Source organism: Bubalus bubalis, chromosome 1 (assembly GCF_019923935.1).
Source record: "Bubalus bubalis isolate 160015118507 breed Murrah chromosome 1, NDDB_SH_1, whole genome shotgun sequence".
In the NCBI taxonomy this organism is placed as follows: domain Eukaryota; kingdom Metazoa; phylum Chordata; class Mammalia; order Artiodactyla; family Bovidae; genus Bubalus; species Bubalus bubalis.
The window spans coordinates 65008336-65024304 of record NC_059157.1 but is presented as its reverse complement, the minus strand read 5'-3'; positions in this window follow the sequence as shown (position 1 = coordinate 65024304).

The window sequence follows — 15969 nt, the reverse complement described above, 5'->3', positions numbered from 1 at the left end:
ATTGGCAGGTGTATTCTCTACCACTGAGCCATCTGGAAAGCCCAAAGGGCTAGAGTATGAGGCTCTAAGGAAATATCATTAACCAGGGAAAATGAGGTGGTAGAGAATGGATGGACTGGCCTTAGCCAGCAATGCACACATGCATGTAATAGCAGAGATGATAGAGTACATGGTCATCATGACAGGGAGTGGAAGGACGTATGTAAGTCCTTTTTAGATGGTTTGACTTTCTCTGTAAAATTGGCAGCAATTTCATCAACTGATATCTAAGCTGGGAAAAAATGTGTTGGAGATTAGAGGAGAGAAGATATAACACAGATACCCAGCAGATGTGGAAAGAGTTTTGATGAGAAAATAGACAATTACTAGCCAACTTTGCCAGGCAGTAAGAGTCAACTTCAGGCGTAATCATGACTTAAAGTGATACCAGTGCATCTTGGAGTTCTAGGTGTGTACCTAATCACTCAGTCATGTCCAACTGTTTGTGACCCTGTAGACTGTTGCCTGCCAGGCTCCTCTGTCTTCTCCAGGCAAGAATACTGGAGAAGTATTGGCAATATTGGCAATACTGGAGAAGTGTTGCCATGTCCTTCTCCAGGTGATCTTCCTGACACAGGGATCAAACTTCAGTCTCCTGTATCTCCTGCATTATCAGGCAGATTCTTTACCCGCTGAGTCATTAGGGAACCCTGGAAAGAAGTTCTAGGTACCATGTATCATATCACTTTGGTCTGCTTCCAATTTAGCTGCAGTCATAGTGAACAACTGACACACATCCTCACAGATTTCCATCTCAAGACCCTACTGAGTCACTCAGATATTCATCAAGAGGTCTTTCACTGATCCATGGAAATGTGCTATACTCAAGCATAAGATAGCCAAGAAAGATGAGAATGTTAACATCACCAGTTATGGGCTATATTGTGTCTGCCCAGAAATTCATATGTTGAAGTCCTTATCCCCAGTATTGCACAATGTAGCTGTACTTGTAAATGTGGTCTTTATAGAGGTTAAGTTAAAATGGGGGCTTCCCAAGTGGCTCAGTAGTAAAGAATCCACCTGCCAATGCAGGAGATTAGGTTTGATCCTCGGGTTGGGAAGATCCCTTGGAGAAGGAAATGGCAACCCACTCCAGTATTCTTGACTGGGAAATCCCATGGACAGAGGAGCCTAGCAAGCTACAGTCTACTGGGTTGCAAAAGAGTTGAACATGACTTAGCTGAACATGACTAAACAACAGCACGTTAAAATGAAGTCATCTGATTAGGCCATAGTCCAATAAGACTGGTGTTCTTACAAAATGGGGAAATTTATCTACTAAAATTTTGAAGAAAAATTAACACTTATTTTCTGAAACCATTCCTAAAAATTTAAGAGGAAGGTATATTTAATACTTCCACGCTCATTCTACAGGCCAGTATCACTCTGATACTAAAACTGGACAAAGACACCATAAAAAAATTAAGTTTCAGGCTAATATCACTAATAATTACAGATATTAAAAATCATCAACAAACTATTAGCAAACCTGATTCATACACCATGATCAACTAGAATTTATCCCAGAGATGCAAGGATGTTTCAATATCTACAAATCAATCAACACAATAATGCCACATTAACAATTAATGAATGAAAATCATCTGATCATTCAATAGATGCAGAATAACCCTTTGACAAAATTCAACAACCATTTACAGTAAAAATTCCATAAAGTGGGTAAATAGGGAATATATATCAACATAATAAAGGCTATATATGAAAACATATATATGACAAATGACATATTCAACAGTAAAAAGCTGAGAGCATTTCCTTTAAGATCAGGAACAAGACAAGGATGCCCACACAATTTTATTCAATATAGTATTGGAAGTCCTAGCCATAGCAATCAGATAAGAAAAATATAAAAGGAATCCAAACTGGAAAGGGAGAAATAAAACTGTCATTGTTTGCAGATGACAAGACACTATATTTGGGAAATCTTAAAGAAGCCACCAAAAAACTATTAGAAGTCATCATTGAATTAAGTACAGTTGCAGGATAAAAAATTAATATAAATAAATTTGTTGCGCTATTACTGACAACAAACTATCAGAAAGAGAAATTAAGAAAACAATCTCATTTACCATTGCATCAAAAAAATTAAATAGAATACCTTGAAATAAATCTAACCAAGGTGGTAAAAGACCCATACTCAGAAAGCTACAAGACATTAATTTAAAAATTGAAGATGACACAAATAGATGGAAAGATACACTGTACTCATGGATTAGAATATTTAATATTGTTAAAATAACCATACTATTCAAGGTGATCTCCAAATTCAATACAATTCTTATCAAAATAGCAATGGCATTTTCCACAGAACTAGAAGAAGTAATTCTAAAATATGCATTGACATATAAAAACCCCAAATAGACAAAACAATCTTGAGAAAGAACAAAGGTGGAGGCACCCTAATTTCAAACTATACTACAAAGCTACTGTAATCAAAACAGTATGGTACCAGCACAAAAACAGACACACAGAGCAACTGAACAGAAGAGAGAGCCCAGAAATAAGCCCAACTTATATAGTAAACTAATCTAAGACAAAATAAACAATAGTATGCAGTGGGAATAAGAAGGACCTCTTCAATAAATAGTTTTGGGAAAACTGGACAGCTACATGGAAAAGAATAAAACTGGACTACTGTCTCTCATCATATACAAAAATAAGCTCAAAAAGAATTACAGACTTAAATATAAGACCTGAAGCCATAAAACTCCTAAAGGAAAACATGGGCAATATGCTCCTTGATATTGGTCTTAGCAATGATTTTTTGGATGTATTTCCTCAGCCAGGGCAACAAAAGCAAAAAATAAACAAATGGGACTGTATCAAACTAAAAAGCTTTTGCATAGCAAAAAAACACGAAAATACAAATGGGGCATGTACTGAATGGGAGAAGATATTTGCAAATGATATATATTATATAGGGATAATATCCAAAATATATAAAGGATTCATACAACTCAACATAAAAAAATTTAAAATGAGCAGAGGGCCTAAATAGATATTTTTCTAAAGAGGATACACAGATAGCTGATAGACACATGAAAAGATACCCAATGACACTAATCATCAGGAAAATGCAAATCAAAACCACCTTAAGATACTACCTTACACGTGTCAGAATAGCTGTTATAAAAAAAAAAAAATGACACATAACAAGTGTTGATGAGGATATGGAGAAAAAGGAACCCCTGTGCACTGTTTTTTGGAATGCAAATTGAAACAGCCATTATAGAAAACAGTATGGGTGTTCCTTAAAATTTTTCAAAAAGAACTACCACACAATCCAGCAATTCCACACAAGTGGAATTTTCTTTTAAAAAATACTAATTCAAAAAGTTATTTGCATCCCTATGATCATTGCAGTGTTATTTATAATAGCCAAGGAACAGAAGCAATGTAAGTGCCTATTGATGGATGAATAAAGAACACACACACATATACACACAAACATGATGGAATATTACTCAGTCACAAAAAAGAATGAAAGCTCATTATTTGCAACGAAATAGATGAACTTAGAGGTTATTATGCTGTTAAGTCAAGTAGAGAAAGACAAATATCATTTCACTTATACATAGAATCTAATGAATAAAACAAATGAACAAATATGACAGTATAGAAACAGACTCATAGATACAGAGAACAAACTGGTGGTTGCTGGAGAAGAGGTAGATGGGGGGGATGGGTAAAATAAATAGGTGAGGGAGAAAGAGCTGCAAAGTTCCACTTATGAAATTAATGTACATTTGCATATAATGTACATGTATAATAGTCAATAATAATACAATAGTGTTACATCATTATAGATGGTAACTAGACTTATTGTGGTGACCAATTTGTAGTGTATAAAAATATCAAATCGGGGGGGAGGAGCCAAGATGGCGGAGGAGTAGGACGGGGAGAACACTTTCTCCCCCACAAATTCATCAAAAGAGCATTTAAACGTCGAGTAAATTCCACAAAACAACTTCTGAATGCCGGCAGAGGACATCAGGCACCCAGAAAAGCAGCCCAACTCTTCGAAAGGAGGTAGGAAAAAATATAAAAGACAAAAAAAGAGACAAAAGAGGGAGGGACGGAGTTCCATCCAGGGAAGGGAGTCTTAAAAAGAGAGAAGTTTCCAAACACCAGGAAACCCTCTCACTGCCGAATCTGTGCCGAGCTTTGGAAGCACAGAGGGCAACATAAAAGGGAGGGGAAAAAAAAATAAACAATTAAAAATCGCGGATTGTGAGCCCTACGGTAACTCCCCCAGCGGAGAAGCAGCGCAGACGCCTGCACACGGCATTAGCAAGCGGGGGCTGGGCAGGGAAGTGCGGCGCGGGCTGTGTCCCTTAGAGTAAGAATCTGGCCCAAATGTCCTGAGCGCTATCTGAGCGAAATAATTTGGGCTAGCAAACCAGACTGTGGGATATCTACCACGCGAAAAGCCAGCCCTAACCTAAGACACCGCCAGGCCCGCGCACAGAACAAAGGACTGAACAGAGATAGCCGGCTGCAGACCTTCCCCCTCCGGTGACAGGCAGCCAGAGCCGGAAGGGGGCAATCGCAGCCCCAGAGAGACACTATCTATAAAACTGTAAGCAGGCTTCTTTGCTAACTAAAACTTCTTGGGGGTCTGGACGGTCAACATCTGCCTGAGAAGGTGCGCCGGTTTTACACCCAGATAACCGAGTGGCGGGGAGGCGATAAGTCACAGCATTGGCGCCCGCCAAACACCTCATCACCTGAGCTGCTCGGATCTGGGAAAAACACAAAACGCAGGCCCAACCGAGTCTGCGCCTCTGAGGACTACCCGAGTGCCTGAACCTGAGCGGCTTGGACCTAGGAGCTCAGCCCAGGGCCGGCCTCTGATTGTTCCCGGCGGAACAACCTAGAGCCCGAGAAGTGTGGGCAGGGAGGCTACACGCGCCATGAGCTGGGGCAGACCCAGTGTGGCTGAGGCACTGCGAGCGCACGCCAGTGTTATCTGTTTGCAGCATCCCTCCCTCCCTCCCCACAGCGCAGCGGAACAAGTGAGCCTAAATTTAAAAAAAAAAAAAAAAAAATAGTGTCCTCAACCATCCCCTTTGTGTCAGGGCGGGAACCAGACACTGAAGAGACCAGCAAACAGAAGAAGCTATAACAGAGGGAAACGCCTTGGAAGCTACAGGCCATAGATTAAAACCCTGTGGTTACTACGGATTACATAGGAAGGGGCCTATAGATCTTGAGAAATATAAGTCGGACTAAGGAACTGCCAAAAATGAACTGAACCCACAATACTCACAACAAAACCAGAGAAAGACCTAGATATATTTTTAATATTTTTATGATCAATCTTTCTTTCTTTTTTTTTAATTAAAAAAAAATTTTTTTAAGTCCTCTATTGTCCTTTAATTTTCACTTTTATAACTATTACTTTGCAAAAAAAAAAAAAAGACCCTATTTTTTTTTTTTTCTTCTTCAGCAAACTTCATATATATATTTTATAATTTTTTGACCGTGGTTTTTTTTTTTTTTTTTTTTCTCTTTTCTTTTTCTTCTTTTCTTTTACATTGTATTTTTGAAATTCCAAACTCTACTCTAGATTTTTAATTTTAGCCTTTTGGTATATGTTATCAATTTTGTACCTATAGTTTTTTTCATAATTTCTGTGACTTTTTTTTTCCTCTGTTTCTTTCTCTTCTTCTTTTATATAACATCATATATCTGCAATTCCAAACTCTACTCAAGATTTTTAATTTATGCTTTTTGGTATTTGATATCAATTTTGTACCTGTATTTTCTTTATAATTTTTGCGACATTGTTTTTGTTGGTTTGTTTGTTTTCTCTCTTTATTTTTCTTCTTCTTCTTCTTTTTTTTTTTTAACGTTGTATTTTTGAAATTCCAAACTCTACTCTAGATTTTTAATTTTTGCTTTTTGGTATTAGTTATCAATTTTGTACCTGTAGTTTCTTTATTACTTTCACGACCTTGTTTGTTTTTCTTTGTTCGTTTTTTCTCTCTTTCTTTTCCTTCTTCTTTTCATTAACATCGCATTTTTGAAATTCCAAACTCTACTCTAGATTTCTAATTTTTGTTTTTATGTATTTGTTACCAATTTTGTACCTTTAAGAACCCAATCTTCAGGACCCATTTTTCACTAGTGTACGAGATTACTGGCTTGACTGCTCTCTCTCCCTTTGGACTCTCCATTTTCTCCACCAGGTCACCTGTATCTCCTCCCTAACCCCTCTCTACTCTACCCAACTCTGTGAATTTCTGTGTGTTCCAGACGGTGGAGAACACTTAAGGAACTGATTACTGGCTGGATCTGTCTCCCTCCTTTTCATTTCCCCCTTTTATCCTTCTGGCCACCTCTGTCTCCTGCCTCCTTCTTCTCTTCCCTGTATAACTCCGTGAACATCTCTGAGCGGTCCAGTTGTGGAGTGCACATAAGGAAGTGACTACTGGCTAGCCCACTCTCTCCACTATTGATTCCACCTCATCTCATTTGGGTCACCTCTAACTCCCTCCTCCCTCTTCTCTTCTCCATGTAACGCTGTGAACCTCTCTGAGTGACCCTCACAGTAGAGAAACTTTTCATCTTTAACGTAGATGTTTTATCAATGGTGCTGTATAGAAGGAGAAGTTTTGAAACTACTGTAAAATTAAGACCGATAACTGGAAGTAGGAGGCTTAAGTCCAAACCCTGACTCCAGGGAACTCCTGACTCCAAGGAACATTAATTGACAGGAGCTCATCAAATGCCTCCATACCGACACTGAAACCAAGCACCACACAAGGGCCAACAAGTTCCAGGGAAAGACATAACAAGCAAATTCTCCAGCAACAAAGGAACACAGCCCTGAGCTTCAAGATACAGGCTGCCCAAAGTCACCCCAAAACCATAGACATCTCATAACTCATTACTGGACATTTCATTACACTCCAGAGAGAAGAAATACAGCTCCATCCACCAGAACATCGACACAAGCTTCCCTAACCAGGAAACCTTGACAAGCCACCTGTACAAACCCACACACAGCGAGGAAACGCCACAATAAAGAGAACTGCACAAACTGCCAGAATACAGAAAGGACACCCCAAACTCAGCAATTTAAACAAGATGAAGAGACAGAGGAATACCCAGCAGATAAAGGAACAGGATAAATGCCCACCAAACCAAACAAAAGAGGAAGAGATAGGGAATCTACCTGATAAAGAATTCCGAATAATGATAGTGAAATTGATCCAAAATCTTGAAATTAAAATGGAATCACAGATAAATAGCCTGGAGGCAAGGATTGAGAAGATGCAAGAAAGGTTTAACAAGGACTTAGAAGAAATAAAAAAGAGTCAATATATAATGAATAATGCAATAAGTGAAGTTAAAAACACTCTGGAGGCAACAAATAGTAGAATAACAGAGGCAGAAGATAGGATTAGTGAATTAGAAGATAGAATGGTAGAAATAAATGAATCAGAGAGGATAAAAGAAAAACGAATTAAAAGAAATGAGGACAATCTCAGAGACCTCCAGGACAATATTAAACGCTACAACATTCGAATCATAGGGATCCCAGAAGAAGAAGACAAAAAGAAAGACCATGAGAAAATACTTGAGGAGATAATAGTTGAAAACTTCCCTAAAATGGGGAAGGAAATAATCACCCAAGTCCAAGAAACCCAGAGAGTCCCAAACAGGATAAACCCAAGGCGAAACACCCCAAGACACATAGTAATCAAATTAACAAAGATCAAACACAAAGAACAAATATTAAAAGCAGCAAGGGAAAAACAACAAATAACACACAAGGGAATTCCCATAAGGATAACAGCTGATCTTTCAATAGAAACTCTTCAAGCCAGGAGGGAATGGCAAGACATACTTAAAATGATGAAAGAAAATAACCTACAGCCCAGATTATTGTACCCAGCAAGGATCTCATTCAAGTATGAAGGAGAAATCAAAAGCTTTTCAGACAAGCAAAAGCTGAGAGAATTCTGCACCACCAAACCAGCTCTCCAACAAATACTAAAGGATATTCTCTAGACAGGAAACACAAAAACGGTGTATAAATTCGAACCCAAAACAATAAAGTAAATGGCAACGGGGTCATACTTATCAGTAATTACCTTAAACGTAAATGGGTTGAATGCCCCAACCAAAAGACAAAGACTGGCTGAATGGATACAAAAACAAGACCCCTGCATATGTTGTCTACAAGAGACCCACCTCAAAACAGGGGACACATACAGACTGAAAGTGAAGGGCTGGAAAAAGATTTTCCATGCGAATAGGGACCAAAAGAAAGCAGGAGTAGCAATACTCATATCAGATAAAATAGACTTTAAAACAAAGGCTGTGAAAAGAGACAAAGATGGTCACTACATAATGATCAAAGGATCAATCCAAGAAGAAGATATAACAATTATAAATATATATGCACCCAACACGGGAGCACCGCAGTATGTAAGACAAATGCTAACAAGTATGAAAGAAGAATTTAACAATAACACAATAATAGTGGGAGACTTTAATACCCTACTCACACCTATGGATAGATCAACTAAACAGAAAATTAACAAGGAAACACAAACTTTAAATGATACAATAGACCAGTTAGACCTAATTGATATCTATAGGACATTTCATCCCAAAACAATGAATTTCACCTTCTTCTCAAGCGCACATGGAACCTTCTCCAGGATAGATCACATCCTGGGCCATAAAGCTAGCCTTGGTAAATTCAAAAAAATAGAAATCATTCCAAGCATCTTTTCTGACCACAATGCAGTAAGATTAGATCTCAATTACAGGAGAAAAACTATTAAAAAATCCAACATATGGAGGCTGAACAACACGCTGCTGAATAACCAACAAATCACAGAAGAAATCAAAAAAGAAATCAAAATTTGCATAGAAACGAATGAAAATGAAAACACAACAACCCAAAACCTGTGGGACACGGTAAAAGCAGTCCTAAGGGGAAAGTTCATAGCAATACAGGCACACCTCAAGAAACAAGAAAAAAGTCAAATAAATAACCTAACTCTACACCTAAAGCAACTAGAAAAGGAAGAAATGAAGAACCCCAGGGTTAGTAGAAGGAAAGAAATCTTAAAAATTAGAGCAGAAATAAATGCAAAAGAAACAAAAGAGACCATAGCAAAAATCAACAAAACCAAAAGCTGGTTCTTTGAAAGGGTAAATAAAATTGACAAACCATTAGCCAGACTCATCAAGAAACAAAGGGAGAAAAATCAAATCAATAAAATTAGAAATGAAAATGGAGAGATCACAACAGACAACACAGAAATACAAAGGATCATAAGAGACTACTATCAACAATTATATGCCAATAAAATGGACAACGAGGAAGAAATGGACAAATTCTTAGAAAAGTACAACTTTCCAAAACTCGACCAGGAAGAAATAGAAAATCTTAACAGACCCATCACAAGCACGGAAATTGAAACTGTAATAAAAAATCTTCCAGCAAACAAAAGCCCAGGTCCAGACGGCTTCACAGTTGAATTCTACCAAAAATTTAGAGAAGAGCTAACACCTATCCTGCTCAAACTCTTCCAGAAAATTGCAGAGGATGGTAAACTTCCAAACTCATTCTATGAGGCCACCATCACCCTAATACCAAAACCTGACAAAGATCCCACAAAAAAAGAAAACTACAGGCCAATATCACTGATGAACATAGATGCAAAAATCCTTAACAAAATTCTAGCAATCAGAATCCAACAACACATTAAAAAGATCATACACCATGACCAAGTGGGCTTTATCCCAGGGATGCAAGGATTCTTCAATATCCGCAAATCAATCAATGTAATACACCACATTAACAAATTGAAAAATAAAAACCATATGATTATCTCAATAGATGCAGAGAAAGCCTTTGACAAAATTCAACATCCATTTATGATTAAAACTCTCCAGAAAGCAGAAATAGAAGGAACATACCTCAACATAATCAAAGCTATATATGACAAACCCACAGCAAACATTATCCTCAATGGTGAAAAATTGAAAGCATTTCCTCTAAAGTCAGGAACAAGACAAGGGTGCCCACTTTCACCATTACTATTCAACATAGTTTTGGAAGTTTTGGCCACAGCAATCAGAACAGAAAAAGAAATAAAAGGAATCCAAATTGGAAAAGAAGAAGTAAAGCTCTCACTGTTTGCAGATGACATGATTGTCTACATAGAAAACCCTAAAGACTCTACCAGAAAATTACTAGAACTAATCAATGACTATAGTAAAGTTGCAGGATATAAAATCAACACACAGAAATCCCTTGCATTCCTATACACTAATAATGAGAAAACAGAAAGAGAAATTAAGGAAACAATTCCATTCACCATTGCAACGGAAAGAATAAAATACTTAGGAATATATCTACCTAAAGAATCTAAAGACCTATATATAGAAAACTATAAAACACTGGTGAAAGAAATCAAAGAGGACACTAACAGATGGAGAAATATACCATGTTCATGGATTGGAAGAATCAATGTAGTGAAAATGAGTATACTACCCAAAGCAATCTATAGATTCAATGCAATCCCTATCAAGCTACCAACAGCATTCTTCACAGAGCTAGAACAAATAATTTCACAATTTGTATGGAAATACAAAAAACCTCGAATAGCCAAAGCGATCTTGAGAAAGAAGAATGGAACTGGAGGAATCAACCTGCCTGACTTCAGGCTCTACTACAAAGCCACAGTTATCAAGACAGTATGGTACTGGCACAAAGACAGAAATATAGATCAATGGAACAAAATAGAAAGCCCAGAGATAAATCCACGCACATATGGACACCTTATCTTCGACAAAGGAGGCAAGAATATACAATGGATTAAAGACAATCTCTTTAACAAGTGGTGCTGGGAACTCTGGTCAACCACTTGTAAAAGAATGAAACTAGAACACTTTCTAACACCATACACAAAAATAAACTCAAAATGGATTAAAGATCTAAACGTAAGACCAGAAACTATAAAACTCCTAGAGGAGAACATAGGCACAACACTCTCTGACATACATCACAGCAGGATCCTCTATGACCCACCTCCCAGCATATTGGAAATAAAAGCAAAAATAAACAAATGGGACCTAATTAACCTTAAAAGCTTCTGCACATCAAAGGAAACTATTAGCAAGGTGAAAAGACAGCCTTCAGAATGGGAGAAGATAATAGCAAATGAAGCAACTGACAAACAACTAATCTCGAGAATATACAAGCAACTCCTACAGCTCAACTCCAGAAAAATAAATGACCCAATCAAAAAATGGGCCAAAGAACTAAATAGACATTTCTCCAAAGAAGACATACAGATGGCTAACAAACACATGAAAAGATGCTCAGCATCACTCATTATCAGAGAAATGCAAATCAAAACCACTATGAGGTACCATTTCACACCAGTCAGAATGGCTGCGATCCAAAAGTCTACAAGCAATAAATGCTGGAGAGGGTGTGGAGAAAAGGGAACCCTCTTACACTGTTGGTGGGAATGCAAACTAGTACAGCCACTATGGAGAACAGTGTGGAGATTCCTTAAAAAACTGGAAATAGACATGCCTTATGATCCAGCAATCCCACTGCTGGGCATACACACTGAGAAAACCAGAAGGGAAAGAGACACGAGTACCCCAATGTTCATCGCAGCACTGTTTATAATAGCCAGGACATGGAAGCAACCTAGATGTCCATCAGCAGATGAATGGATAAGAAAGCTGTGGTACATATACACAATGGAGTATTACTCAGCCATTAAAAAGAATACATTTGAATCAGTTCTAATGAGGTGGATGAAACTGGAGCCTATTATACAGAGTGAAGTAAGCCAGAAAGAAAAACACCAATACAGTATACTAACGCATATATATGGAATTTAGAAAGATGGTAACAATAACCCTGTGTACAAGACAGCAGAAGAGACACTGATGTATAGAACAGTCTTATGGACTCTGTGGGAGAGGGAGAGGGTGGGAAGATTTGGGAGAATGGCATTGAAACATGTAAAATATCATGTATGAAATGAGTTGCCAGTCCAGGTTCGATGCACGATACTGGATGCTTGGGGCTGGTGCACTGGGACGACCCAGAGGGATGGAATGGGGAGGGAGGAGGGAGGAGGGTTCAGGATGGGGAACACATGTATACCTGTGGCGGATTCATTTTGATATTTGGCAAATCTAATACAGTTATGTAAAGTTTAAAAATAAAATAAAATTAAAAAAAAAAAGAAAAAAAAATATCAAATCATTCTACTGTTCACATGAAACATATAATATTGGAAGATAATTATGTTTCAGTAAAAAAAAAACAAAAAAGAAAAACACCAATACAGTATACTAACGCATATATATGGAATTTAGAAAGATGGTAACAATAACCCTGTGTACGAGACAGCAAAAGAGACACTGATGTATAGAACAGTCTTATGGACTCTGTGGGAGAGGGAGAGGGTGGGAAGATTTGGGAGAATGGCATTGAAACATGTAAAATATCATGTATGAAATGAGTTGCCAGTCCAGGTTCGATGCACGATACTGGATGCTTGGGGCTGGTGCACTGGGACGACCCAGAGGGAGGGAATGGGGAGGGAGGAGAGAGGAGGGTTCAGAATGGGGAACACGTGTATACCTGTGGTGGATTCATTTTGATATTTGGCAAAACTAATACAGTTATGTAAAGTCTAAAAATAAAATAAAATTTAAAAAATAAATAAATAAATAAAAAACAAAAAAAAAAGGAAGAAATTTAGACACAGACATGTACAAAGGGAGAATAATATGAGGACACAGGGAGAAGATGGTCTTCTATGAGCCAAGAAAAGAAGCTTGTTCCAGGGCTTTCCCTCATGTCCCTCAGAAGGACCTAATGGTGGCTCAGCTGGTAAGGAATCTGCCTGTAATGCAGGAAATCTGGGTTTGATCCCTGGGTCAGGAAGATCCCTTGGAGAACAGAATGACTACTCATTTCAGTATTCTTGCCTAGAGAATCCCAAGGACAGAGGAGCTTGATGGGCTACAGTCCATGGGGTCCCAAAGAGTCAGACACGACTGAGCAACTAACACTTCGATTTAACACTTTCCCTCCTGTCCCTCAGAAGGAACTAATGCTTTCAACACCTTGATCTCAGGCTTTCAGCCTCCAGAACTGTGAAAAAGGTAATTTCTGTTGATTAAATCATCCAATCTGTAGTACTTTGTTACAAGCAGCCCTAGAAAGTAATACACCATCATCTGGTGACAATTCTTAACTAATGAGGGCAAGATACTAGATTGTCCCCATTTCTTGAGAGGAAAACTTCTAAACAATCCTTTACATGGAGCTCCAGGGTGGAAACTAGTTCAATCATGCAAATGTTATTGATTTTTCTCAGTTCCTTGCCTTTTTTTCTCATTCCATCAGTTTCTTGGGATCACCTCCTCAAAATAAAACTACGCAAATCAAAGTTCTTGTCTTATCTTTCTTTTTCAGGGGAATCAAACTAACATACCATAATTTTGCATTTTTCACTGTCATTTCCTCTTGAATCACTTTCTTCTTTTGACTTTTTGACCTTACACATCTGGTTTTCTTCTTATATCACTTGCCACACCTTCCCAGGCTTCTCTTCTGCTCAGCCTCTAAGGCAGAAGTGACTACTTGAATCCACTTGACCAGGCTTGATCTCCCTATATACTCTCCTCAGGTCATCAGAAAGTCTATACTCAGTCCCCATTATATTTTATTTCAGCAGGATTTGATGTAATTAGTCTCACTCTTGGGTTTCACTGGTGGCTCAGCTGGTAAAGAATCCACCTGCAATGTGGGAGATCTGGGTTCAATCCCTGGGCTGGGAAGATACCCTGGAGAAGGGAATGGCTACCCACTCCAGTATTCTAGCCTGGAGAATTCCATGGACTGTACAGCCCATGGGGTTGCAAAGGGTCACACACGACTGAGAGACTTTCACTTTCACTTTTCACTTTCCTCTTTAATATGCTTTCTTCACAAAGCTTCCAGGACACCCTACTCTTCTGGTTTACCTACTGCACTACTGCACCAATCATCATGTTTTTCAGTGCTTATCCTCATACTTCCTCTCTTCCTCAATCTCTCAAAATTGAAGAGCACTGGACCTAAGTCCTTGACCTTTTTCTCCTTGGCTCACACTCATTCCCTTAGGGATTGCACTCAGTCTCAAGTCTTTAAAAGCCATCTATACACTAACAACCTCCACATTTATTTTTCTAAACTCCAGACTCATATATCCAACTACCTATTGAATATTTCTATTTAATGTTGTGGTGGTTTTGACATATATCAACTTGGTTAGACTAAACTACATTTCCTAGAATTCCTTTCTTTTATGTTTCTGGTTAAGTTGAGTCCCAGGAGAAATTCTTAGGGGAGATTTGAAGGGTAAAAGTAAAGCAGCAGCCATTTTGTAATTTCCTCCAATTTTCATTTATCTGCTGATCCAATGGCATGAGGCAAAGATCAGAACTGCAATTGTTCCACTTTCTCCTGGAGTATCCTTTAGTTTTTTGTTGTTTGTTTGTTTGTTTTTGATCCCAGAGCAAATTTTGTGTGTTTACTTCTTTAACAAAGGCCTCTGGCTTAGAGACACATACCATCAAGGTCAAAGGGCATGAACTGATTCTGCTTATATATTCCAGTAGATGCTGTTCTTACTCTCCCTCACTCTGCATTCTTCTTCCTTCCCAACTGCTGCCTTTTGGATTTCAAGTTCCAGTACAGAATACAAGGACAACAGCCTTCAGTTCAGTTCAGTCACAACAGCCTTACAGATACCGTTTAAACAGCTCCTACAACTGCATAAGATCAAATCTCTCTAGTAAGTTCTTTTATATATCTATATTTCTATAAGATATATATATATATATGTATATATACACAGTATATTGAGCTATATGAAAGGATTTGCACATCTCTATCTTATGTGCCTCCTTTCAATCGTTCAGTTCAGCTCAGTTCAGTCCCTCAGTCATGTCTGACTCTTTGCGACCCCCTGGACTCCAGCACGCCAGGCTTACCTGTCCATCACCAACTCCCAGAGCCTGCTCAAACTCATGTCCATTGAGTCAGTGATGCCATCCGACCACCTCATCCTCTGTTATCCCCTTCTCCTCCTGCATTCAATCTTTCCCACCATCAGGGCCTTTTCCAAAGAGTCGGTTCTTCACATCAGGTGGCCAAAGTATTAGAGCTTCAGTTTCAGCATCGGTTCTTCCAATGAATATTCAGGACTGATTTCCTTTAGGATTATCCTCCTATCAATACATATTCAGAAATGAAGAAAAATATATCTCTATATATACTGGGTATATATCCAGTATATAGAGAGATAGAGATATATAAAGAGATTTGTTCAATGGATTTGAATATGGAGGGCCTAGAGGAGCTGTCCCACGTTGAAGGTCAGGAAGTGTGGTGGTGAGGAGATACCTTTGTCCAAGGTAAGGAGCAGTGGCTGCGCTTTGCTGGAGCAGCTGTGAAGAGATACCCCACGTCCAAAGTAAGAGAAACCCAAGTAAGACAATAGGTGTTGCAAGAGGGCAACAGAGGGCAGACACACTGAAACCATACTCACAGAAAACTAGTCAATCTAATCACACTAGGACCATAGCCTTGTCTAACTCAATGAAACTAAGCCATGCCCGTGGGGCAACCCAAGACGGGCGGGTCATGGTGGAGACATCTGACAGAATGTGGTCCACTGGAGAAAGGAATGGCAAACCACTTCAGTATTCTTGCCTTGAGAACCCCACGAACAGTATGAAAAGGCAAAATGATAGGATACTGAAAGAGGAACTCCCCAGGTCAGTAGGTGCCCAATATGCTACTGGAGATCAGTGGAGAAATAACTCCAGAAACAATGAAGGGATGGAGCCAAAGCAAAA